The sequence below is a fragment of the Pleurodeles waltl genome, chromosome 10, assembly GCF_031143425.1.
Source record: "Pleurodeles waltl isolate 20211129_DDA chromosome 10, aPleWal1.hap1.20221129, whole genome shotgun sequence".
Classification (NCBI taxonomy): domain Eukaryota; kingdom Metazoa; phylum Chordata; class Amphibia; order Caudata; family Salamandridae; genus Pleurodeles; species Pleurodeles waltl.
The window spans coordinates 684250841-684277182 of NC_090449.1; positions in this window are offsets into that span (position 1 = coordinate 684250841).

The following is a 26342-nucleotide window of genomic DNA, read 5'->3' on the forward strand; positions in this document are numbered from 1 at the left end:
GCACACAGTTCTTGGATTGTGGCACAATCAAGTCTGTAGGTGATAATGATGTGTCTGTCTTCCATTGTCAACAGGTCCACCAGGGGTCTGTACAGCAGAGGATGACACCATCTCATCATCTGCCCCAGCGGATGTGCCTGATGGAGGAGAATGGTGAGCAGAGGGTCATGTACCACATAGGTTGCACAAGTATTTTTGCAATAATGTGAGTAAATCCGTGTGTGGCGTTGTCTGTCCGTATTTCTGACCAAATGTGCTGTGACGCAGTTAGGTGCCATGCCATGTGCCACCCTGAAATGGTGGCTGCCTGACCTGTAAGGAGGTACAAGGGGAAATGAGGTAACTGCCCTGGCATTGTGCAGCGTCACGGTAGGCGGTCGAAGACCGCATCACAATTCAGCATTGGTTATCATTGGGCCCTATGGGTTCCAGGAGCCAATGATGATGTACGCCGGCGGTGATGGTACGCACCGCTGTGGATGTGACCACCATTTTCTATCTGTTTACTCACTTGATACCTGACCTTCAACAGAAGCGGACCTACACTGCAAGTGCTGCTGTGACCTCAGTATGAAAGCGACAATGGCTCGAGTGTCTGGGGAAAGGGCCCCTACCTTCACTTCGGAGGAGTTAGACAGACTAGTGGATGGGGTCCTCCCCCAGTACACACTACTCTACGGTCCTCCTGACAAACAGGTGAGTACACTGCGAGCATGATACGTGGGAGATGAATGTATGGAGTGGTGTGGATGGAAGATACATGGGGGGGCTGAGGCCTGCATGAGAGGATGGTGAGTGTATGTGTGTCAGGGCATGGTTGGGAAGTTGTGGGCAATGAGTATGAGGAACGGGGCGAGTAATTTCCTTTCATCCTTTACCCTTCCTCTAGGTCAGCACCCACCAGAAGAAGGGTATTTGATGTGCCAATACCAAGGATGTGCGGACCCCGGGGGTCTATCATAGACAGAGCACCCACTGCCGCAAGACATGGGAAGACCTGTGCCGCTGGAGCAAGAAGATGGCGGAGGCCCAGCTGGGGATGACCTCCCAACGTGGAAGGGGTGTCAGTCGCACCATGACCCCCTTGATGTTCCGGATCCTGGCGGTGGCATATTCGGAGTTGGATGGGGGCTTGACGGCATCGCAGCAGCTACAAGGGGGTGAGTACAGTCTCATTCAGCTGACTCTGTGTGCTTTATGGGGTGTCTGGGTGGGGGATGTGGGCTGTGGGTTCCCCTAGGCCAGGGCAAACTTGGTAGGGTAGGTCCCTTGTTAGGCAGGCTCTGTGGCACTCCAATCCCAACAGTGGTAGTGGCCATCTACAACTAGTCATCCTCCTGTGGGTTCCAGGTATGCAACAAATGGGGTTAGGCATAGTCCCCCATGGGCAGGTGTTTTTCCCACTAACTGCTAGTGCATGGCCTAGTGCATAGGGCTGCTCCCTGTGTGTTGTGTCCGCCAATGGTAGTGGTGTTGCTGGCAATGACCATGTGTCTCCTCTGTCTTCCCCCACTTCTTGTTTTGTCACCCTGTCATAGTGTGCATTAGCATAATCTGGCGGAGGAGCAGAGGCAACGGAGACGGAGGGAGCTGCATCCCACATGACCCAAGAGGGTGAATGTACAGAGTCTGAAGGTACCAAGGGGATGGAGGGCGAGAGGAGCTCCATGACTGGTGTCTCCCTCCAATACTACAGACACCTGCACCACAGGCAGCACTGCCAGCATCTCCGCCGCAGACACCACTGCAGCCACCGCCACCTGCCCAGCAACGTGCCCAGCCAGTGCCACTACAGCGGTCATCAGCAGCATCCCCAGTGGGCAGGCGTCTGAGGCTGCAGGAGAGGTCCTGGACCCTGCACACACTACATGAGGCCCCACCACCAGCACTGGCACTACCAGCAGTTTAAAGCCTAGGTTGGCGCAAGGTGGAGTGTGACCCTGCCTCCATGGAGTATCATGCTACCTGTTCACTGACAATCTCGTGGCTCAGACACCTGGGTGAGGGAATGGGAACTGCCACACTCCAGGTGCAGCATCACTGGGCACCAAGCCCCCTCCAGAACCAGTGGAGAAGAGCATCCACTAACCCAGTCCCTTCAGGATGAAGCACTCTGGGCACAGAGCCCCCACCTGAACCAGTGGAGAAGAGCATCCACTAACACAGTCCTTGGCAGGATGAAGCACTCTGGGCACAAAGCCCCCTCCAGAACCAGTGGAGAAAAGCATCCACTAACACAGTCCTTGGCAGGATGAAGCACTCTGGGCACAAAGCCCCCTCCAGAACCAGTGGAACGTGTCACCCACTAGAGAAACTGTGTCTTTGTACTCCCCAGGACCAAGCAGTGGGCAAACCACCCACTTGAGAGACTGTGGATTTGTACTCCCCAGGACCAAGCAGTGGGCAAACCACCCACTTGAGAGACTGTGGCCTTGCACTCCCCAGGAGCAAGCAGTGGGCATTGAGCCCCCTGGAGGAGCAGTGGCGTTGTCCTATCATCCGGCTGAGGAGCCCCCTCTCCCCTTCCACCTGAGGTGCCTGTTTTTTTTTTGACCTGATGCCTGTGCAGTGTTCTCTCCATTTTGAGGCAGGTGTCATGTGTGGGCTTTGCCCATGCTTTTTGGGACTACTGGTCCACAGACATTTAATGGGACAGTGTACGGACTTGTGTACTTGCTGTAAATATCTGTATATACTGCTTATTTACTGTTCTCTTGAGCTATCTGATTGTTCGAATATTACACTAGTTACACTCATTTAATTTTGTCCTTGCCTTCTTCCGGGGGTGACGGGGTGTATCTGTGATGTGATTGGATATGTGTGTGTGTGTTGCTGTGGGTGGGGGTGTGCGTGTGTGTGTCACTGTCTTTTCCCTCCTCCCCTTCCCTGTGTGCTAGGTGCAGTACTCACCGTGGTCGTCACCGCCGTCCTTCGTACTCCTGATAGATGAGAAGATACACCAACATTGGTAACACCTGTAGTTCGGGCTCCATGGCGTCCTGGTTCCGCGTTGGGTGTCGAGAGGTGAGTGGTTTCCCTTCCAATTCCTGTTTCCGCCGTGCTTTTGATGGGGTTAGTACCTCCCCCGGAAAAGCTGGCGGATTGGTGCCTTGTAATAGTGTGGGCGGTACATTGTGTTCCGCCTGTCTGTTGGCGGTTACTGCAGTGGTGTTTGTTCCTACCGCTGTGGCGTCGGAGTGTTAAAGTGGCTGTCTGTGTTGGCGGTTTCCGCCATGGTCGTTATTCCATTTTTTTTTACCACCACCCTGCTGACGGTATCATCGACCACCAGTGTTGTAATAAGGGCCATATTGTAAGGAAACTATGTCAGCAATGGTTAAGAACTTCCTCACTAGATGCGGTTAGAGAACACCTCAGTCTCCTGTACAATAACACTGACTTACAGGACTTCCTGTTAGGCCCCAGCAAACACCGTAGGAAGAGTTTCTTATATGAAGTATATAATTACATTTGAAAGCTTTCCCAACAAGAAGCAGCTGCCCGGTTAAGGCAAATAGACTAGAAAAATCTGAAAAAGGCATTAGCTGTTGTGGATAATGGGATTAATACATTGTCCGACCCAGTGCTTAATTTGTGCTTTTTGTTTCCGGTGCTGAGCACCAGCGCTTAGTTTTCTGCCTCAAGCATTTACTCTGAGCAAAAGACACGTGGGAAAGACGGAGGGAGAGAAAAAAGAAGAAGCGTCAGAAAGGGGAAAAGCAGGAAGCTGCGAGAGAGAGCTGAAGGAGCGGGGAGTGGCTGTTAATGGATTGAAGAGGCCCGAGGTGGCTTCAGGATTACTCTGCCTCAGTATTATGTGCTCGCACATTTAATTGCAGCAGCCGCATGTTTAAGAGGAGAGCTTTTAGCACCAACACCTTTTTATTTACAAATTGAGCACTGGTCCGACCTGATATACTCTTTAAATAACATCTTTTTTTCTGCTATAGACATTGTACAAACAGATATGTCTTCCTTATATCATGCACAAAGTCAGCTATGGTCCATTATGCATTTGGGTTGGACACTTCAAACATTGAAGGCGTGTTGCGGTCCCTGGCAGCATGTCAGTGCGAGGGACATATTTTCTTCCTTTAATTTAACGTGACAACAACAACTAATGGCTAAGAAAGAAGTGACTTATGTCAAACTTAATATTGAGAAATTAGAAAAGTTGCCTTTTACTGTGGCTGAAATACCACCTGCTGAGTGGCTAATACACGGGGTCATCAATCTGCCTATTTCTACACTTCAATTCACCTCCTGTTGAAAACACATTCCGGTAGGCAGATATGAAAGGCTGGGAGATAGGTACATCCACGAGTGGGAGCTTCCCTTCTCGTACAAATGTTTCAGTGGCATGAAATAAGTCTTTCTTAGCGGTAGTGAATGCGAGACTTCAGTCAGCCATTCAATGGTTTGTAAACAGCAGTCCTTGCATGGGGTGTGTAACGCTTCTGCAGCGAACTTAGCTTGTTATCTGAAGGGAATTCCATTCCCCTTGATTAGCCCAACGTTCCAGGTGCTTTCAAACGGCAGCTACGTCCTCCTCAATGGTGAAGACTGTTGTGGTATGCAAGCCAGAATAGTTTACGTTGTTTCGGTCTCAAAGGTCGTTACATGCTGCGGGAACGTACTTTTCCCCCCCACTAAAATTAAAGAGGTAGCTAACGTTTGGCCTCACATCGCTACTTCAAATGTGAATTTTGACAAGTTGAGCAGACTCAAGGCTTTATTGTTTCAGAAGCATGTGGCCGTTACATGTGCATGCAAGACCTACGCACTTCAGGTGGCAAGGTCATCAGCAGAAATACAGTCCCTTTTAAATACAAACTTTCCAAGACACTTTGGTGAACTCGTGGGATGAATATTTAATGCACACAGTACAACTGGAATCACACATTTTTTTAAAGCTGTTGGTTCTGGTTTTATTCACACCTTCTCCTCCATATTCGGTTTAATACCATCAGCTATCCACTCAATCTTCTCTAGTATTTTGGGGGGATTTCCGATAACTTTGGCTTTATTAGCTGGCATTTTGCTGCCGCTATTTTTTATGCACAATGACTGTCCCGCCGCAACAAGGAGGAATGAAGGCGCTCCCATCGGCGCAGCTGTGTCGTGAATGCATGATGCAGTATTTTGGAGCAACACTCCTGGAGCATGTGGCTGGTCTTTGTCATTCAGACCGGTCTTGCATTGTGTGCAGCCCGTGTTTCGGTGCCTCAGGTGCTCTTTCGAACATGCACTAGAAGTCTGTCTTTCGAAGCAGCGCTTGCCTACATTGGACGCTAATCTGTTGATGTTCTCGCTGAGGGTTCATTACCGGACATGCACATTGAGGTTGAGCTTGCTACGAGAAGCTATTTATCAGCTACCCTTCTTGGAGGGTGTAGCTCACGACTCATCACTGGGCAGACCACATAATGCTGCCTTGGCTGAGACTGAGGCTACGGAACACAACTGCTCCTTGATCCTTCTTGGCGAGGACTTTCTGACATTAACAGTGGCTGAAGTGGAAGATTTCCTGTTCTCCATGGCCCAAGAATCAATTGGAACGTTTAAAAATTTACTTGCCTTTTGGAAATCGGTTTTATGCCACATGCTCATGTTTTATATTGTCCCATCAAATGCTCATGTGTCCTTTCGACTCGTCAAAATTGACATGGCTTTTTATATATATATCTTAGATTGAGCTTTTTAATAACAATTTTATATGCTTTAGGCTTTGAACCACCTTCAACCGACAAGGGGAGGGTGTTGTGTCGCCATTTTAGTTATAGGTCCATGCACTTTATTTTAACACACTAGGCCGCTGTGCACTTTAAGCTAGATATATTTTATTCAACTTCATTTTATTATTGTTACAGTAACCATTTTTACGGTCTTGTTTTATTTTCCGTTTATCTAACTGTTTTTGCCTAGGCCAGCACTCTGTTCTCAAACAAGGCATTCTTGATCACTCTGTGCTTTTTCCAAGGCTACAGAACGGTACATTGCCGGTGAACGTGGTAGAAGTTTAGTCTCCAAGATTCATAGAAAATACACATCCTTACATAAGGACATTTTCTCACAACATCAGTTGTATTGTTATGAAAACACTTCCTTGTCCCTTACACATTAGAGGCAGATTCCAGCCAGTGAACCATGACCGTATGTTGATTGCTGAATGCTTCGCTACAGATGCTAATGCAGACCGCAGGCCTTTGCTCAGGTATGGGGGTTGATGTCTTCCCAGGGGAACCTGAAGGGCAGAATTAGAGCTTAACATGCTGTGCTCGATCATAACCTTGGTAGGAATTAGTCCATCGATTATAGTGACAATATGATAGCGTTGTTTTTATGTTTCACTCTTCTCGTCACAATTTTAATACTGCCATGTTGTGTCATCCTGGTTATTGCAGCTCACGCTTTGCTATCTAGGATGCAGTCATTTTATTAAACTCATTATTGAAACATATACTGCTTCTGTTTGTCATTTATATATGAGAGTGGATTGTAAATGAGAAAAACGGATGAGACCTGAGTGACCATGACTTCCCTGGGAAGCCAAGTATGTCATGCGCTCGGCTGCCCAGTCATCACTATCTTTGGGTAGAGATGAGGCACTGCTAGTTGACTGGAGCAAAACCCGGATTGGGGTGACAGGTGTCACCCGCAGTGGGTAAGACTTAGGCCCTCATTACAACCCTGGTGGTCGATGATAAAGCAGAGGTAATACCGCCAACAGGCTGGTGATTAAAAAAATGGAATTACGATCATGGTGGAAACCGCCAACACAGACAGCCACTTTAGCACACCGACCACCACGGTGGTAGAAACAAACACCACGGCGGTAACTGCCAACAGACAGGCGGAAGACAATGTACCACCCACACTATTACAAGGCACCAATCCGTCAGCTTTTCCAGGGCGGTACTAATGCCATCAAAAGCACGGCGGAAAAAGTATTTGGAACAGAAACCACTCACCTCACGATACCCAACGAGGAACCAGGACGCCATGGAGCCCGAGTTACAGGTGTTACCAATGTTAGTTTACCTCCTCTTCTGCCAGGAACATCAAAGATTGCGGTGACGACCACAGTGTGTACCTAACACACAGGGGAGGGGTGAAGAAAAAGAGAGTGACACACACATGCAACACGCTAAACCACCACCCCCAACAACACACACATAAACACATGCAGCAACATGACATGTACTCCCCGTAACCACCTGGAAGAACGCAAGGACCAAATTAAGTGATTGTAATGAGTGTAATCATTGAAAATCCAGATAGGCCGAAATAATTTTAAAAGATTAGTATATACAAATATTTACAGCAAGTGCACAAGTCCATATACTGTTCCATTCAATGTCCGTGGACCAGTGGTCCCAAAAAGCATGGGCGAAGCCCACAAATGACACCTGCCTCAAACCGGAGAGAACACTGCTGTGGCATCAGGTTGACAAAAAACAGGCACCTCAGGGGGAAGGGGAGGGGGGCACCTCAGCCGGATGATGGGACGATGCCACTGCTCCACGAGGGGGCTCCATGCCCACTGCTTGCTCCTGGGGAGTGCAAGGCCACAGTCTTTCAAGTGGGTGGTTTGCCCACTGCTTGGTCCTGGAGAGTGCAAAGCCACAGTCTCTGGAGTGGATGCTGTTCTCCACTGGTTCTGGAGGGGGCTTTGAGCCCAGAGTGCTTCATCCTGCCAAGGACTGGGGTAGTGGATGCAGTTCTCCACTGGTTCCGGAGGGGGCTTGGTGCCCAGAGTGCTGCTCCTGGGGTATGGCAGTTCCTATTCCCTCACCTGGGTGTCTGAGCCATGAGATTTTCTGGGAACAGTAAGCATGATACTCTATGGAGGCAGAGACACACTCCACCCTGTGGCGACTTAGCCTGCCAACTGCTGGTACTGCCTGTGCTGGTTGTGGTGCCTCATGTAGTGTGTGCAGGGTCCAGGACATCTCCTGTAGCCTCGGACGGCTGCCCACTGGGGATGATGTTGATGTCGGCTGTGGTGGCACTGGCTGGGCACGTCGCGTGGCAGGTGGCGGTGGCTGCGGTAGTGTCAGCGGCGGAGATGCTGCCGGTGGTGCAGGTGTCAGCACCTGTGGAGGGAGACACCAGGACGTCTCCTGCAGTCTCAGACGGCTGCCCACTGGGGATGATGCTGGAGACTGTAGCAGAGGCAGCATACGTGCAGGTGGCGTGCAGGTGGCGGTGAATGCTGCAGTGGCCACCGCCGAACAGGTTGCTGTTCTGTCTTGTAGAAGGTGTGACACCAGTCCCTCACCCGGAGGCTCCGTGCCCTGAGCTGACTTCCCTTTGGGCTTGTGTCCCTTCCCCACCTTGGAAGTCACTGCTGGGACCTTGACACTGTCCTCTTTTGTCTTGAAGGAGGCCTTGCTGGGTGGTTGGTGTGGCTTTTCCCTACGGCATGTGGGCTCCTTCTTCACCTTGGCAGGTGGCGGAATAGGCTGATCCTTGGCCTCACTATGTGGCACACTGGCAGCCCTGATGGGTGCTGCACCCGATGTCACTGGACTTGCAGGGGCCACAGTGCTCAAGGATTCTATGGCTGAGGTGCTGGGCTGGGATCTCGACATCCTGGCCTTTGGGGAAGGACGGGTGGAGGTGTAGGGAAGAGATCAATGCTAGCTAGGAAAACTTTTTTTGACACACTGGGACGGGAAGATGGAGGGGGTTTGGGAGTGGAGGAAGAGGTAGTGGTTGTAGGAGGTGTATGTCTGCTGAGTTTGGGTGAAGGTGCATGGGATGGAGGCTGTTGTGCGGTGGATGGCTGTGGAGTGAGTGTGTGCCTGCGTTTGTGCACTTTGGGAGGAGGGCTCACAGACACACTGAGAGAGGATACAGGGGACGTGTGCATGGTAGTGGGGGTGGTGAGTGCATGTGAGCGGTGTGTGGTGATGAGCGTGCTGGTGAAGGAGGTAGTGGCTGAGGATGTAGTGCATGCAGGTGTGAGTGGAGATGAGACTGGGAGGGAGGTGGAGGACCTGGAGGAGGGGGACACAGTGGAGGCAGTGGATGTTGGTGTGTCTGCATGGGTATGGTTCTTGTATGAGTGCTTGTGGGATGTGTGGTGCTTATTTTTGCCAGAGCCACTTTTGTGTGTTGATGAGTGTGCATGCTGGTCTGATGGTGTGCTTGGGATAGGCTGAGGTAGAGGGGATTGGGTCTGGGTAGTGGAAGTTGGAGGAGGGAGGCTGGACACAGGGGAAATGGCTGCCATCAGTGCTGAAGCCAGAGCCTGAAATGCTCTCTGTTGGGCCACCACGCCAGAATGAGTGCCCTCCAGGTGTGCATTTGTTTGTTGCAAATGCCTCTCAACACCCTGGATGGCATTCAGAATGGTTGACTGCCCAACAGTGAGTGATCTCTGGAGGTCAATAGCATCCTCACTGAGGGTAGCAGGGCTGACTGGGGCAGGGCCTGAGGTGCCTGGGGCGAAGGAGATGCCCACCCTCCTGGGTGAGCGGGCACAGGAAACACGCGGAGGGGCTGCGGGAGGGCGGTGCTGGTAGGGGGGTGGCGGTTGTACCTGTTGTTGCAGTGGGCACAGAGGTGCCTGCCACCGCAAGGGAGCTCCCATCAGAGGAGGAGTCGCTGTCACTGGTGTCTCCTCCTGTCCCCGCCGTGGAGCTCCCCTCACCCTCCATCCCACTGGTGCCTTCAGACTCCGTACATTCACCCTCCTGGGCCATGTGGGTTGCAGCTCCCTACTCCTCCGGTGCCACTGCTACTCCGCCAGATGATGGTAATGCACATAAGGACAGGGTGACAAAACAAAATGGGGGGGAAAGACAGAGGAGACACATGGTCAATGCCAGCAACAACACCACCCTTGGTGGATACAACACACAGGGAGCAGCCCTATGCACTAGGCCATGCACTAAATGTTCTTGGGGAAATCACCTGCCCATGGGGGACTGTGCCTAAGCCCATTTGATGCACAGCTGGAACCAACAGGAGCCTGACTAGGTGTAGATGGCCACTACCACTTTTGGGGTTGGAGTGACACAGAGCCTGCCTAACAATGGACATACCCAGCAAGTTTGCCCTGGCCTAGGGGAACCCACAGCCCACTTCCACCACTCAGACACCTCATAGAGTGTGCAGAGTCAGCTGAATGAGACTGTACTCACCCCCTGTGGCTGCTGTGATGCCTTCAAGTGCCCATCCAACTCAGGATATGCCACCGCCAGGATCCAGTACATCAGGGGGGTCATGGTGCGACGGGCACCCCTTCAACATTGGGAGGCCATCCCCAGCTGGGCCTCCACCGTCTTCTTGCTCCAGCGGCGCAGGTCCTCCAATATTTTGCGGCAGTGGGTGCTCCACCTATGGTAGACCCCCGGGGTCCGCACTTCCTTGGTGATGGCACACCAAATACCTTTCTTCTGGTGGGCGCTGACCTAGAGGAAAAGTGAAGTAAGAATGGATTTAGCTCCTCCGTCCGGTTCTTCTTACTCATTGGCCACAACTTCCCACCCTGGCCCAGAAACACATACACTGACCATCCTCACATGCTGGCCACAGCCCCCCCACATGTATCTTCCATCCACCTGACTCCATACATTCATGTCCCATCCATCATGCTCACACTGTACTCACCTGTTTGTCTTGAGGACCATACAGTAGCGTGTACTGGGGGAGGACACCAGCCACCAGGTTGTCCAACTCCTCCGCGGTGAAGGCAGGGGCCCTTTCCCCAGACACTGTAGCCATTGTCGCTTCCAGACTCTGGTCACAGCAACACTAGCAGTGTAGGTCCTCCCCTGTTGAAGGTCAGGTATCAAGTGAGTGAACAGATAGAAAATGGCTTTTATGCTCGCGGCGGTGCGCACCTTCACCACCGGCGTACATCGCCATTGGCTCCTGGAACCCATAAGGCCCGATGATAACCAATGCTGAATTGTGCCGCGGTCTTCATCCACCTACCGGGACGCTGCACAACGCCAGCGCAGTTACCTCCTTTCCCCTTGTCCCTCCTTACAGCTCAGGCAGCCGCCATTTCAGGGGGCCACATGGCAGGCCAACTAACTGCATCACAGCACTTTTGGGAAGGAATACGGACAGACAGCGCCACACACTGATTACATCACAATAGTTCAAAACACCCTTGTGCAAGCTAAGTGGTGTCTAACCCTCTGCTCACCCTTCTCCTCCATGGGCACATCCGCTGGGGCAGATGATGAGATGGCATCATCCTCCGGTATACAGATCCCTGGTGGACCTGTCGACAATGGAAGACAGACACATCATTATCACCTACAGACTTGATCGTGCCACCATCCATGAACTGTGTGCCCAATTGGAGCCAGACCTGATGTCAGCTATCTGCCATCCCACAGGAATCCCCCATCTAGTGCTGGTCCTGTCAGTACTCCATTTCCTGGCCAGTGGATCCTTTCAAACAACAGTGGCCATGGCACCAGGATGTCACAGACAATGTTCTCTAACATGTTTTCCAGAGTGTTGTCTGCCCTGCTGAAACACATGCGCAGCTACATCGTTTTCCCTCAGGTGGAGGATTTGCCAACAGTGAAAGGTGACTTCTATGCCCTGGGACATATCGCCAACATCATTGGTGCCATTGATGGTACAAATGTGTCATTTGTCCCACCCTGCAGGAACAAACAGGTGTACAGAAACCGCAAAAGCTACCATTCCATGAATGTGCAGATAGTGTGTTTGGCAGACCAGTACATCTCCCATGTGGATGCCAGGTATCCTGGCTCAGTGCATGACGCTTACATTTTGAGAAATAGCAGCATCCATTATGTGATGGGCCTACTCCAGAGGCACAGTGTGTGGCTAATAGGTGAGCCCAAGGTCCCCACACAGTTTGAATAGGTGTCTGGGTAAGGGAGAGTCCCTAAGTGTTGGTGTGTGTCTAACAGTTGTCCCTCAATATTTGCAGGTGACTATGGTTACCCCAACCTGTCATGGCTACTGCCCCAGTGAGGAATCCCAGGACAAGGGCAGAGGAACGCTACAATGAGGCACATGGGTGAACTAGGAGGATAATATAGTGGACTTTCGGCATCCTGAAGGCCAGGTTCCAGTGCCTCCATCTGACAGGTGGCTCCCTATACTACTCACCCAAGAAGGTGTGCCAGATCATCGTGGCATGCTGTATGTTGCACAACCTGGTTTCGAGACAACATGTCCCTTTACTGCAGGAGGATGGGCCTGATGTTGGTCTTGTGGCAGCTGTGGAGCCTGTAGACAGTGAAGAAGAGGAGGCAGAAGAAGAAGATATAGACAACCAAAACAACATCATCATGCAATACTTCCAGTGAGACACGGGTAAGAGGCTGGCACTGCTCCTCTCATATCATACTACTGTTGGACATTGCATGATTCTGCCTTTTTACCTCTGTGTATGGACCCTGACAATTCACTTTGGCTTTTCATTTCAGAGATCTGGATTCCACTTTCTGCCTTCTGCTATGTTTACTGCTGCCCAACAACTGTCAAACATTGGTATGTGAAAATTAACATTGACATTGCTATTTATCAGAGTTTGTAATAACACACTTGTGAAAGTACAGACTGACTCCAGATCATTTTGTGACTCAAGGATGTTTATTTAAGTGCTATTCAGTGGAGGGGTATGTGCATTGGGCTGGGGTGATGGTGGAGGAATGTCCATGGTGGAGTCCAGTCTCTTTCTATCACAGGTGCATTGTCCAAGGGGGCATAGGAGGTGGAGTAATGGCAGTTCAAGGTTGTCAGGGTGACATAATGGGACAGAAGGGTGACAATCAGGAGGGTCTTATTTCCTGGCGGGGGTCTTGGCAATGTTCTCTGTCTTGTGCCTGGATCTCAGGGACCGTTTGTGGGCTGGTTCTCCTTCTGCAGGGGGTGGGGTGCTGGTGGCCTGTTGTCCCTGTGGTTGGACCTCTTGTCCACTAGCGCCAGCAGATGTGGAGGGCTGTTCATCGTTCAGGCTAGTGTCAGGGGCCCGTTGGTGTGCCACTGTCTCCCTCATGGTGTTGGCCATGTCTGCCAGCACCCCTGCAATGGTGACCAGGGTGGTGTTAATGGACTTCAAGTCCTCGCTGATCCTCAGGTACTGTTCCTCCTGCAGCCGCTGGGTCTCCTGAAACTTGGCAAGTACTGTGCCCATGGTTTCCTGGGAATGGTGGTATGCTCCCATGATGTTTGAGAGTGCCTCGTGGAGAGTGGGTTCCCTGGGCCTCTCCTCCCCCTGTCACACAGCAGTCCTCCCAACTTCCTTGTTGTCCTGTGCCTCTGTCCCCTGAACTGTGTGCCCACTGCCACTGACCCCAGGTCCCTGATTGTCTTGGGTTAGTGGTGTTGCCTGGGGTCCCTGTAGTGGTGGACACACTGCCGATTCATGTGTCCTGGGGACAGAGGGATGGGCCCTCTGGGTGGGTGCTGTGGTGGTGTTTCCTGAGGGGAGAGGTTCAGTGGTGGTTTGGGACTATGGCAGGGGAACCGACTGTCCAGCGGTCCCTGATGGGCCGGACTGGTCATCTTGATCCAGGCGTGCAGAGCTGCTGTCATCACTGTGGGCCTTTTCTGTGGCGGGACTGGATATGGCTGGCACCTCCTGTCCGGTGACGTTGGGTAGGAGTCCTGTTGGGGTGTAAAAACATAGTTATTGTATCTGTTTGTGCCATCTTGTGCAATGGGTGAGTTACCCTTTACTCCTGTGCTTGCATTATTTCCTTGGCCCTTGTGTGATTGGTGATTTTGGGGCCTGGGTGAGTCTCTCTACTGGGCATGCCCTGGTGATGGGTGTCCATGCATTGGTGTTACATGCAGGGCTTGGTTTTGGGATGTGTGGGTTGTGATAGTGGGGTATCTGTGGGGTGTTGGGTGTGAGGGTAGGAGTTTTATAGTGATGTGAGTGTGTGGGTGTGGTGTGTGTATGCGTATCAGGTGTGTATTTTGATTTGTCCAATGTGGTTGTGTTTTGTAAGTGTGTGTGTATTTTGAGTGCAGTGGTATGTAAAGCCAATGGTTTACCGCGGTTGAAAGCCCGCCGCGTTGATTCACGGGTAGTGATAGTGTGGGCTTATTCTTGTTGGCATGACGGTGTAGGTTTTGCTATCCCCAGTTTATGACTGACCTTTGGTGTGGCGGACTTGTGTGAGTGTCTGTATTGTGGCGGATTACAAGATGTGGGTCGTAATACCGTTAGCGGATTTCCGCCGCGGCCACAGTATTTTGACGGCCTTCAGCACAGCGGTAAGCGGGATTTACCGCCAGGGTTGTAATAAGGGCCTTCGTCTCCCACACCGCGAGTGATTCTGCTGCTCAAAATCCAGTAGTCTCATTAGAATAGTCTACGCGACAACATCATCCGCAGTACTGCCAAAGAGAAGGTCTGTGCAGTTATTTCGGTCCTCCAAACTCTTCTGCCTCTTAGTGACACTGCCAAGTGAGAGCCTCAGATGGCCCAACGAAAGTTGCTCCAAAGAAAATGGTTAGTGAGAAGAAATAATTTTCCACCAGTGGCATGCCAACAACAATATCTTTTTGGGAAATGTGTGCCTGCCACGCAGGCATCTTGGAAGGAACATGAGAGCAGCACATGTGCATTAACAGCACCACCCAACCTAAGCCCAGATCATTTCTGTCTGTGAGGCAGCCAATGCAATCATGGCAAGGCCGACGAGCAGTGACGTTGAATTGGTTTTGTCTCTTTTGCAAAGTAGTACCTAATTGATTCAGGAAACAGAGCAAAGTGGACAGCAGCCGCAGCCAGCAATAGTAGATCTTTCCAAAGATGGAGCAGAACAGGAGGACGAGCTTCCTGCCAAGCAAGAGCCTTCTCTTTTAGAATCAATAACTCCTAGATCTCCAGCAAGAAAAAGTAAGGTACTACTCTACATTCTTCTCCAAGCACCACTGTTGATGATGATAATAAGGACATGGACAGGACCCCTGCAGACTCCGGAAGACACCAGCAAAGGCAAGAGAAAACAAAAGTTCCAGAAAGCTTTAGAATTATGGAAGGGGATGATGACAAGGATGATGATGAGCCAGTTGTTTTAGAAGCTGGCATAGAGGAGTCCGGTAGTACTATCCAACCTGCTCCGATGGAGGTGAAACAGGCAGGATCGCTAGCTCTCATATTTGTAAGGCCCCAGCAGAGACCTGCACCAATCCATACCTTAGCAGAAGTATACACTGCAGAGAGGCAATTGACACACCCACCTACCTCCAGTTCTTCTTCAGACATTGGCAGTGGTCCAGTAAGAAAGTACTTCTCCCCAGATTGGGACCTTTTTACAATTAGCAAACAGGAGGAGAGCATTGTGATGTGTTCCATTTGCCACCAAGTGTTCGCTGAGGTAAGCACGGTACACATTATGGTACTGGAGGCCAGGCGACCCATATGGAAAATCATCATGCAATCCAGTGGGAGGAGCACCTTAAAAAATGTCTGAATGTGGTTGCAGTGATGAAGGTGAGGAAAGTCAGGAAACATCAGCTACAACTGGTCAAATCACGGTGGAACGTGAGAAAGAAGAGGGTGATATTCTCACATATATCTGTGCTGCCCTAAGCAGTGTGCCAGAATCACCCACCTCAGTGACCTCACCGTAACACAGGATGGATACACCACAATATATGATCACTGCACCACAACACACATTGAGTCTACTGCCACCTACACCTCAAAGGTCACCTGCGTATTTGGCCCCACAAAATAAGAAAATCCAGGCTACAATCATGGGCATGTTTAGGCAGGAAGCACCCTATGACCACAACCATCCAACGGCACGTTTCTACAATGGGAAGCTGACAAAAATGTTAGCACTGGACCTCCTCCCTTTTTCTTTTATGGAAGGAGTGGTATTCTTAGAATGTGTGGCAGCCATCTGCCCGAAATGGAAGGTTTCAAGTCTGACCTCTTTTGCCAGAGTTTCTGCCAAGAAGTGCTGCAATTGTTTGGACAAGCTTTGCAGCAACATTTTATCCACCCAATCCACCTGACAGACATGTGGACAAGTTGTCAGGCTACTAATTACCTGTCCATCACTGCATACTCGATCTCTTTTGTGGGAGTAAAGCAAAAGCTATCTACAAGTCTTGCCCCTGAAGACATTTTTAAAATTGTTTGGTGACATGCAACAGCAGACATGATCACCATGGAGAAATCACATACAGCTGCAAACATCTTGGATTAGTTTAATAGCAAGGTGTTTGTTTAACTGCAACCCATAGGTCTCCGAATTGGATTTGTTGCCACAGACATTGGCAGTAACATAGTCAAGGCCATGGCAGACAGTGAATATTTCAGGGTCCTCTGTTTGGCTTACTGCATCAACCTAATTGTGCAAGACATTCTCAAAAAAGAAGACATAGGCCCTTATTATGTCATTGGCGGTATAGACCGCCTACCGCTGCGGCGACGGCCACCAAAACACTGTTGCCGCGGCTACCTACCATCCACCATATTATGACCGTAGCCGGAATTCCACCAGAAGGCTGGCGGAATTCCGGCTGAGGTTATGGCGGCAGATGGCAGTAAGGTGGCGCTGCTGCCAGCAGCAGTGCCACGCCAGTAGACCGCTGCTGACCATATCATGATCCATGATACTGCCTGGCAGTGTTCTGCTGAAAGACGCTGCTGCTGACAGCAGCGCCACGTCTCGTTTCCTGTCAGAGGAACCCCTGCAAGCAGGTAAGTCAGGTGCTCCGACAGAGGAGGAGTGAGGGGGATGTTGTGTGTGTGTGTGGGGTTGTGGGTGCATGTTTGTGTGTGCGTGCATGCAGGTGTGTGGCATGTGGAATGTGTGTGTGTATGAATGGGTGTGAGTGTGTGTGTATGTTGTGTTGTGTGATTGCGTATGTGCTTGTATGTATGTTGGTGTGTGTGGATGTGTGTGTGAACGTTGGTATGCCTGTGTGGGTAAATGTGGGTATGTGTGTGTGTATGCGTGTGACTGTTGGTGTGTGAGTGTGCTTGTATGTCGTGGGGCATCAGGAGGGGGAGGGGGAGGCTGGGGGAGGACTCACGGAGGGGGATGGGGAGACCCCTATCAGTGTCAGGGAAGGAATTCCCTGGCACTAATAGTACCTACTGCCATGGTTTTCGGGTGGTAAAAAAGCCGTGAAAACCATGGCGATATGCGGGGTCACAATCCCTCGGGTAGGGCAGTGCCACCGCCGGGCTTAAGACTGGAGTCTCCAGCCCGGCAGCTATTACCGCCCTGGGGGACGGAGTGGTACATTGGCGGTTTTGCTTGAGCCAAACCACCAATGTCATATTTTGGGGATTGCCCCAAAATACCGCCATCCGCCAGGGTCATAATGAGGGCCATAGTCAGCAACATACCAATCACCTACAGACAAATCTGCACTCATTTTAGCAATTCTTTTAAAGCCCAAAAACAGTTGCAGATTATTCAGCATGATAACAACACATTGGAACTCAACCTATTATATGCTGTCACTTCTGTTTGAGCAATACAGACAGACCAATTACTATGTCATTTTAAGAGGAGGGGATATAATTAGGAAAACTATGACCATGGATGCAGACAAATGGGGCCTAGGCAATTGCCTGACTCAGTTGCTGGTCCCTTTTGAGGTTTTCATACAGGAAGTTAGCAAGGAGGATGGTTTGATAGGCCAAGCTATCCTGGTGTTGCATCTGCCACAGGACCTGCTAAAAAAGGTGTTTGAAAGGTTCCCACTCGGAGGTGTGAATGGAAACCCAGAAGTGCATGCCTTGGTTGAGAGCACAAACTATCGCTTAACTTGTAATGCAAGGCTACACAATGACCTTATCTTGTCCATAGAGTATGTCTGTGCCACCCTACTTGATCCACACTATAAGACATTCTTTACCTGATATACTGAGATGTGCAGTGATGCTTGGTGATGTCAGTGGTGGATGACAGTGGGGGAGGTATTCAATAAATGTGGAAACTTGATATTGAATATTTGAAATGTTTGGGGGCTGATGGGTGATAATGTTTTCCTGAAAGTGATTGGCCTTTCAAACTTAGCCACATTTACTTGCAGGGTCCACTTCTTGTTTCAAGTTTCTCATAGATCAGATCAGTCATTTTAGTTACTAAACACAAATCTACACAAAATACTCCAACTATCTTTCTCTACTTGTTCTTCAACAGCAGTGCACTACACAGTTCTACCACGCTCTCTTTGGGACTGGGACGGAGTTACTCAAAATCAGGAGAAGGAGGAGGAGGATGGAAGGACTCAGTGTGGGACTACCGTAACAGCTAGAAGGAGACAGTTATCAACTTCAAAGATAAACCATGATAATGATGAAGCCTCTGAAGCCTAGTACTCACTCAGCTCCATGGACTGGAGAGAGGTGTGTTGATTTGGGAAATGCTGCTGAGTGTGTGTTTACTGCATTGCTGGCTCAAGCATGACACTCTTTATGTTCTTCCTCTGTCTCCTAGTCTTCTTGGTACACTCCTGACTCCTCATGAAGCTTACCTTGCTTCCTTTTGTCCTTCTCCTTGTCTCTGTAACACTAATTCGCAGGTTTTATCCTAGTCCTCTCCTGCACGAACAAAACTTGGTGAAAGCTTAACCCTCCAGCTTACCTACTAGACGGGTTCAGTCAGACACCTAAAAAAAGAATGAAGATACACTGTCCAATTCGGCAATGCCATAGCATTTTCATTTTAACAACCATAATTTTTAGACCTGGATGGGTTAACTTCAATCCTTCATTATTTGCAATTTTCAAACCTAGAAGACATTACCTTTAGGCCCAGATTTAAGAGGGCCTAGCACCTCCTTGTACCACATTAGTGTATTTTTTTTTAATGCTAATAGGGCTCAACGAGGCCAAAGTCGCCGGGTGAGGTTCACAAACTTTGTAACCCCTTGCCCCACATTATGCCTGCGCGTTCCCCCATTCGGGGGGGGGGGAGGCAAAAAAATGGCGCAAAGAAATCTAAAAAGATTTCTTTGCACCATTTTTTTGGGCATTTTTAACACCTGCACAGAGCACATTATTTATAATGGGCCTCAATGTGCTTTGCAGGATTGCCATCAACATTTTAGATGCTAATTCCGCAAAGCACCAAACTAGCACTAAAAATGTTGCCACTAGTTCCCTAACTAGCAACATGGTGTGCCATATATTAAATATGGCGCACACATGGTGGCTTTAGGGAGGCAATATGGGTGCAAGAAAAGCGGCGCCTCAGTGGATGCAGTGGTCTTTGTCACACCATTCTGCAAAATCCCTTTCCCATCCATTCATTGAGCCCCTAACCCTCTTCCCCCAGGCTGTGTGATCTATTGAGGTGTGACTTCATTTTATACCATAAATGAATCACTGGCTTGCTGAGGTGGATGTGGTGATAGCAAAACCAACACAATGCATTACTGTCTATTACCTGAGAAATATTCCACACCAGCCCCATCAACATCATCATTAAGGCCTTGTGTTGTGTGTTGCATAAACACTTCACCTTGTCCAACCACTCTTGTCTCTGAGCCCACTTCTCCTGACTCAAGGATTTCATTTCAGTTTATTTTTTAAATACTGCATCCCCATTTCTCAGGAGAAGTTGATGTTACTAGTTTTTATTATCATATCAGGTTTTCTTTGTTGTGTGTCAAATACAGTCATTGTGGTAGTCTGTTCTCAGTCAAGGTTTTGATGTAATATTTGACCCAATACCTGTCTGTTTTCTTTCAATCTAGTTGGCAGTGATGGATGACACTTTGATTAATTCTAAAGTGGGAGTTGACTTAGGTGGGAGTGGCACATTCTGTCTTACCTATTAGCACATTAGCCTGCTATTACTTGTACCTCCCCCTAAAGTTGAGATGCCACCTTGGGAGAAACCTTCAGTAAGAAGACTGAGATATCAGCCCTCACTTCATCTAGTCAGGTAAGAGAATAACAATGGATGTAAATGAACTTTTTTAGTTAGTAAATAACCTCTACAGAAGAAGATGTTGTTTGTCTCCATCTAGGTTTCTATAGGTAAAATCGGAAATGTAATCATCACCTAGTGGTCACTAGAGCAAGGGTATAAGTAAATGACATACACTTACAGGCTACAGTAATAGACAGCAGTGCAAACTAAAACACCAAAGTAAACATTTGAGGCACAAATGAAGTAAAATAAAATCACCATTTAATTTTAACAAATAGGAAAACCCACCTTTCCACCCAAAACAAGCTCCCCCTCCTGAAACACATAGCCCCATCCCCAAAACATCCAATGAAAGTCCAAAGTTAAACCCATTCCCAACTCCCTTCCCACCCTCTCCAAACACAAAAAGTCCCCCGCACCAAAACAAACAATTAAATGAGGGCTCAGAAGAGGGCACTATCTATCAGGGTCCTGAGTTGGTCCAGGCTATACTTGATCCTGGTGAGCCGGCATACCATCCATCTGCTGCAGGATACAGTGGAGTAATGCCCTGTCACAGCATGGGGGTCAGCAGCAGGTGCAGTCAGGGCCCTTGCAGCTGGTGACAGCACCGGTGATGTGATGGCTTGGGGGCTGGAGGCTGGGGCTGCCGTGCTGCTAATGAACTGGGTCCTGGGTCACAGGCAGCAATTTCTGCCTCTTCATCCTCCAGGATAACTACCCACCTTGGGTGTTCTCCAGCCTCTAGAGATGGGCCACTCTCTCCTACCTGGTGGGTAGTGCTGGTCAACCAGCAGGAGTAGCTATATTGAGAAAAAAAATAAAAGAGACGAATTGTAAACAGTGCTCTCAGCAAACACAAGATTGCTGATCCCCTAGGGACATTGGAATTTGTCCCTAGGGGACGGATTTTGATTAGGAGAGTCACAGGGTAAATTTTATTTATTTACCCACACATGCCTCACATAAATGCAATAAAAGCACTGACTGTCTGGTAGTAAATAATTAAGGCAGATTAACACCTGATTAAAAACCAAACAGTGATTTTATTTTTTTCTTTTAAAGGTTTTTCTAGTAACTAAAGAGACACTTTTAGTGAAAAAAAAAAAATACCTCTCATTTATGAGTAAGACATTATGCACTATGGAGTACAAATTGTTGTGCCAAATTAATGGAGGTATGCTAGCCAGCACTTAAAGTACTTTGTTCCTGTCTGCAGCTGAGGCAACTGTAGTTCACAATTATCTATCTTTAATTCCAATGGCCATGGTCTTCTCCAAATGACTCACTTATTTCCACCCTGACTCCAAAGAGGCAGATGAATAATAAATAAGATGCCTTGTCACACACATCACATGTAAAATGCAGATATATTATCTGTTTTCTGTAAGTACATGTGGGGAAAATGATGCACTGCACTATAGGGAAAGGAACAGGCTGTATAGATTTTATTTGGCATGTTCATCACAGAGTATCCCTTACACCAAACTTGGAATAAAACCAGGCCCTTACTAGCCCCACTTTACTCACTGGCCTCGCCCACCACCACAAATTATTTCCAACAAATTCATTTGCCGTCCAGGAAGGGCAGGAAACTTGCCACACTGCATTGCAAGGTAAGGCAACGGGATTAAGTAGGTAGGTTGAGCTTTTGCTAAAGAATAGAGGGGTGTCAATGATCAGGATTCATCATGTGCCTAAGCTTTGGCTTAGTCAGCCACTGTAATAGATTAAAGTCTAAAGAGAAAAATCTGAACAGGCATAAAATGAATCTGTTATTGGAAACAAATATATTTTGGAAACAATTCACATGGCCATAAAAATGTGGCACATGCCAAAAAAGGATTTTCAATTTTCATTTTTTTGATAAGTTTTGATTGAAGAACTTAGGAAAGAATAAAGGAGTGAAGTACTAAGAGAGGTGACTGATTGGGCGAAGGGAAACATACCTTGTGTGTTTGGTTTGCAATGCATTGAAAACTTTGTAAATGCTGCATTAACTGAAGCAGAAGCACATTGCACAGCCAACACAGCAGTGATAAATTGAACGGTACTGCAGTTTTTCGATCATGGGTTACAAAATTACATGGGCATGGAGGAAGTTGATGAATGATGATGGGTGGAATATATATATCTGCCTTGCATAATAAATACAGTGAGTCAAGGGATTAGAAGAACACCTATTAAAATACCCCCCACTACAAACTATAGATTTGATAAAACCAACCAAACCATTAAAAAATTAAGTTAAGTGGTTGAGCAGCATGCCCCTGTCTATAAGAGCTCTCTTGTTTAATCATCCAAGCAATTATTCAATCATCCTTTCATTCTTCCTAAGTATATTGACCTATAGTCACCACGATATAAGGTTTACTTTCTCTCATCCAGTCTTTAACCAAAATTATCAATCCATTACCCGTCCATTCCATATCCGCCCTTTCTTTCAATCATCCTTTCACCCTTCCATCCATTTACCCAATCCTCACCCATGCATCCTCTCTCCCACCCACGCATCCTTTCCTTTTACTGATTTCACCCATCCTTTCTTTTACCCTTCTGTTCTTTCCCATTTCCATCATTTTTAGTGTACATTATGTGAGCTTTTGCTGAGTTGCAGATACAACAGGCCATAACTCAACCACCGCTGTAGCTGGTAAACTGGTTTGTTCACGATCACAAGTCACAACAACGCCTTGTAGCTTCTGAGTATAATAGTGATTGTCAATAAGCAAGCAATGTGACTTAGCACCGCCAATCCCTGAAGCTGCTTCTCCTCTTGCTCCTTCTGCTCCTGCAGTGAAACTTGAGACAGCTGCACTCTGTATGGCTAGAAAGAACCATTAAGCATTTTTTGGATGCCAACTAAGCCTCCCTTTAATTTAAAATAAATAAATAAATACAACCGCAATACATCACTACAGTTTAGTTGCCACTGTAGTATCTTCTATCAAATATATCACTCTGAGCATTTTGTTGGTTCACAGTGTTTTGTGATGGAGGGGTAGAGCTAACTAGTCTATGATCATGATGAGTCTGAATCATTGAAGTACAATGAAGGGGTAGAATAATAATGGTCAATGAAAGACATATGGTGTTGGTTGGAAAATGCAATGGGGCCTCATATTTTCAAGCCATGCAGCACTGTCATGGGAACTGCTGGTATACTGTAAAAATGAATTACACAGCACAACATTGGAAGTTGGGGTTGGTGGTCCATGACAAAGGCCACTCTCTTGTTAACTGATAGAGCATGAGCAAGAAAAATAAAGCCTTCTCAATAAACATACATATTGAGTTTTATTAATGATACTAGCTTACTTGGGCCTGCAGTCTTCACAGTACTTAGTCTTACATTACCACAAGATATATAGGGGGAGAGGGAAAGATTACCAACAAAGCAGACAAAATGTACAGACTAGGACAGACCAAAAAAACTCAGCTACCAAAACCCCATGAAATAAGGAAAAAATAACCAATAATGCAGGGGTAACAGGGATTAAACAGAAATTGAATTGGGGAGTTGGAAAAAAGGAGATAGTATAAAAAAGTAAACAAGGCAACATTAAAAGTAGTATAATAGTTGGCAGAGGTAAAAGTTATAAAAATATTAATAATAAATGATAGGACTTACTGGAGTGAGCAAAGCCCTCAGCAGAGGTGCTGGTGGCTGGCACCCCACCCTCAGCTCTTCCCGGACCCACCTCGCCGCTGCCCCTCTTCTTGGGTGCTGATGTAAGAAATAAAGAACATAAAGAAATAGATTAGTAGTATAGATAATCACCATAAAATTATTATAACAGTCAATTATTAAAACAGGTAAATGCAGTAACATTGTTCTTATCTAAATCAGTTCAGCTATGGTACTAGTATCGACTATTGTTGAGTTGACTGTACTAACCCTAAAATCCCTATTCCAAATGTTCTTAACAAAACTACATTTGGAACTGATGCATTGCAATGAATGATCTTTGATTCTATTATCATTTCTCAACCCCATTGTTGGACCAATTCAGTCTCCCTTTTTTGCAATGCATAGATGCATATTAGTACTACACATCACTGTGAAATTGCTGGGGACTGTACGAGCTACATAAAGTAAACCACAAAGAATACTAACTCACTGATATCAGGAATTCACATTGTAACAGGAGGACAGAGGAATCTGCTTGCAATGACTTCTTAAATAATCAGCCAAAGCGATCGCTGATGAGTACGATGAGGTAGTGCCGAGCACCTGCCTAGCTCTAACTGAATCACACAAAAATATTCTTAACGTAAACTAAATGTAACTTACCTCTGGGTGTGAGTAGCATGCTATTCAGAAAAGTTGTTAGCATTGTAGAACACAAACATAATAATATAGTTAATACCCTGAACCCCAGAATTTGTAAGCTTAGCAGGTCAAGCAGGTCCTGCTCACGGTTGATGATATCTGCTCAGTGGTGCATCAGCTGTTGGGTGCTGTGCTGGACCCAGTTGGTGCACTGAACATACCTGTGCACCATCCTCCAATGCAGCTGATGCTCCTGCAGAGGGTATCTGCTGCAAGGCCTGCCACCTGCTGCCAGCATGGAGGGGAGCTGGTGCTGCACCTAGAAAACTAGTGCTGCCACCTCTGCTTCACAGATGGGCTGGGGCTCGACTGTTGGCGGAGCTGCCACACACAAGGTAGACAGCTGTTGCAGGATGTTCGGAGGCACCTGCCACACCCCAGTTCGCTGGCACCACCCTGCCCTGCCATAGTGCCAGGTGGTGGGGTGAAGAAAAAAGAACTAGGAGAAAGACGTAAGGAAGAAATAACTAAGAAAGTGAAAAGAAAATTAAACAAAAATACAAAAAGTCACAAAAAGCATGAAAAAAATGAAAAGTCATAAAAATGCATAGACATAAAAAGACATACTAATACAATAAAAATACTGAGGGGTAGATCATTCGAAGTGTGTTGGACTGAAAAGATTATTAAGGAATGAGAAAAACAGGCACAGCATCATAAACAGAGTAAAAAACCAGATGGCTTCACTAATATAAAACACATGGTGCTGCTTGCACTCAATTTGACAGTTAGAATGTACTGTGCATTGTGTTTGAGGTAAAACGCAATACAAACAGGTGCAAGGCGGAAATCCACTCTGGATATCGACTCTGCAAACTCCACCTACCCCTAGTCAGAATCCAGAACCATGCCCTAAGCTCTCCACTGACAGGTGGCTGAGCTGCTTTAGTGGCAACTGTAGGTTTCCAGAACCTCTCTTGCTGTTTAGACTGGGGGCTACTACATCCTTTGGCCGACACCCTTCTTCTACTCTCCCTTCTATCAGTGCAATAGAGACACCCTGCTGCTCAGCAGCAGCATGACTGTTTAGGACTCCTTTGTCGCGAAGGAGCACAGGTGGGCTACACTGAGCGATAGGCCATGGTCAAAATGTTATCTTCTCAGTCATTTTGTTGTTTCCTTTTCTCTTGAAGTTCAGCAAGTCTCCTCGGCAGGCCAGCTGGCAGTTCGACAGCGGCTTGCTTCAGTGCAAGGCCTCAATGAAATCCTAGAGGTCTTGGTTCTCGTCGTCAATGGTGAAGAGCTCCAGAGCTCTAGAAGGGGCACACCTACATTTCAGGCCGAGTTGCGTTTCGATGTTGCCAGATTGAATGTCAATCATGCTATGGATTCTTTCCCAAGAATTCTCCAAATGTTTCCAAACTTCTGGATCTTCTTTTGGGGTCTTGCAGTGTCCACAACACCAGCCAAGGTTCCAGAAGCTCGGACTTGTTAGTCAGAGAGTTAGGACTACAATTCCCATATTGTATCTGGCCAAATTCTTAAAAGCCCACTGGATGCTGGTCAGCTGGTCTTTTCATAGAGGAGTTTTTGCAGATGACTTCTATTAGGTTTTTTACACCTGTTGATTTCTAGGAGTCCCCTCCTTAAACTTGAAGGCAGGTAAAATATCTCTTTTGTGAATTCCAGAGGGTGCAGCAGGAGCAGTCCTTATTAATACAGTCCTCGTGTGCTGCAGACCAGGGCTTCAGCGTGGTAGTCCTTCTCTTGATGTTTCCAGGAAGGGATCTCAGTTGCTGAGCAGCTCTCCCTTACTTATCCAGGTTTCTGGGCTGGCAAGCAGGGGGGCAACCCTGACCATTTGGGTACAATATGCTACTACCAGTCATGACAACCTCATTAAAAGTGTAGCATGTTTTGGCTCCATAAGCACTGTTTCACAAAAATTCAAGATGGAGAACATTTTTTCTGAAGGTTCAGGTCTGGCTAACCCAACCCACAGGTGTGGTCAACTTTTTCCTGCACTCTCCTTCCATCCCCTCTCCTAATTCAATTACAGGGGCTCCCATCTGGCTGGGGTGCAGGAAGTGGGAGTGAGCCTGGTTCCTGTCCTATCTGTCTTACCGCCTTTGAAGACCTGTTTGGCTACCCAACCCCCTCCTGTCCTGGCATCTGCTGGCAGCAGATCCCACCAGATGTCT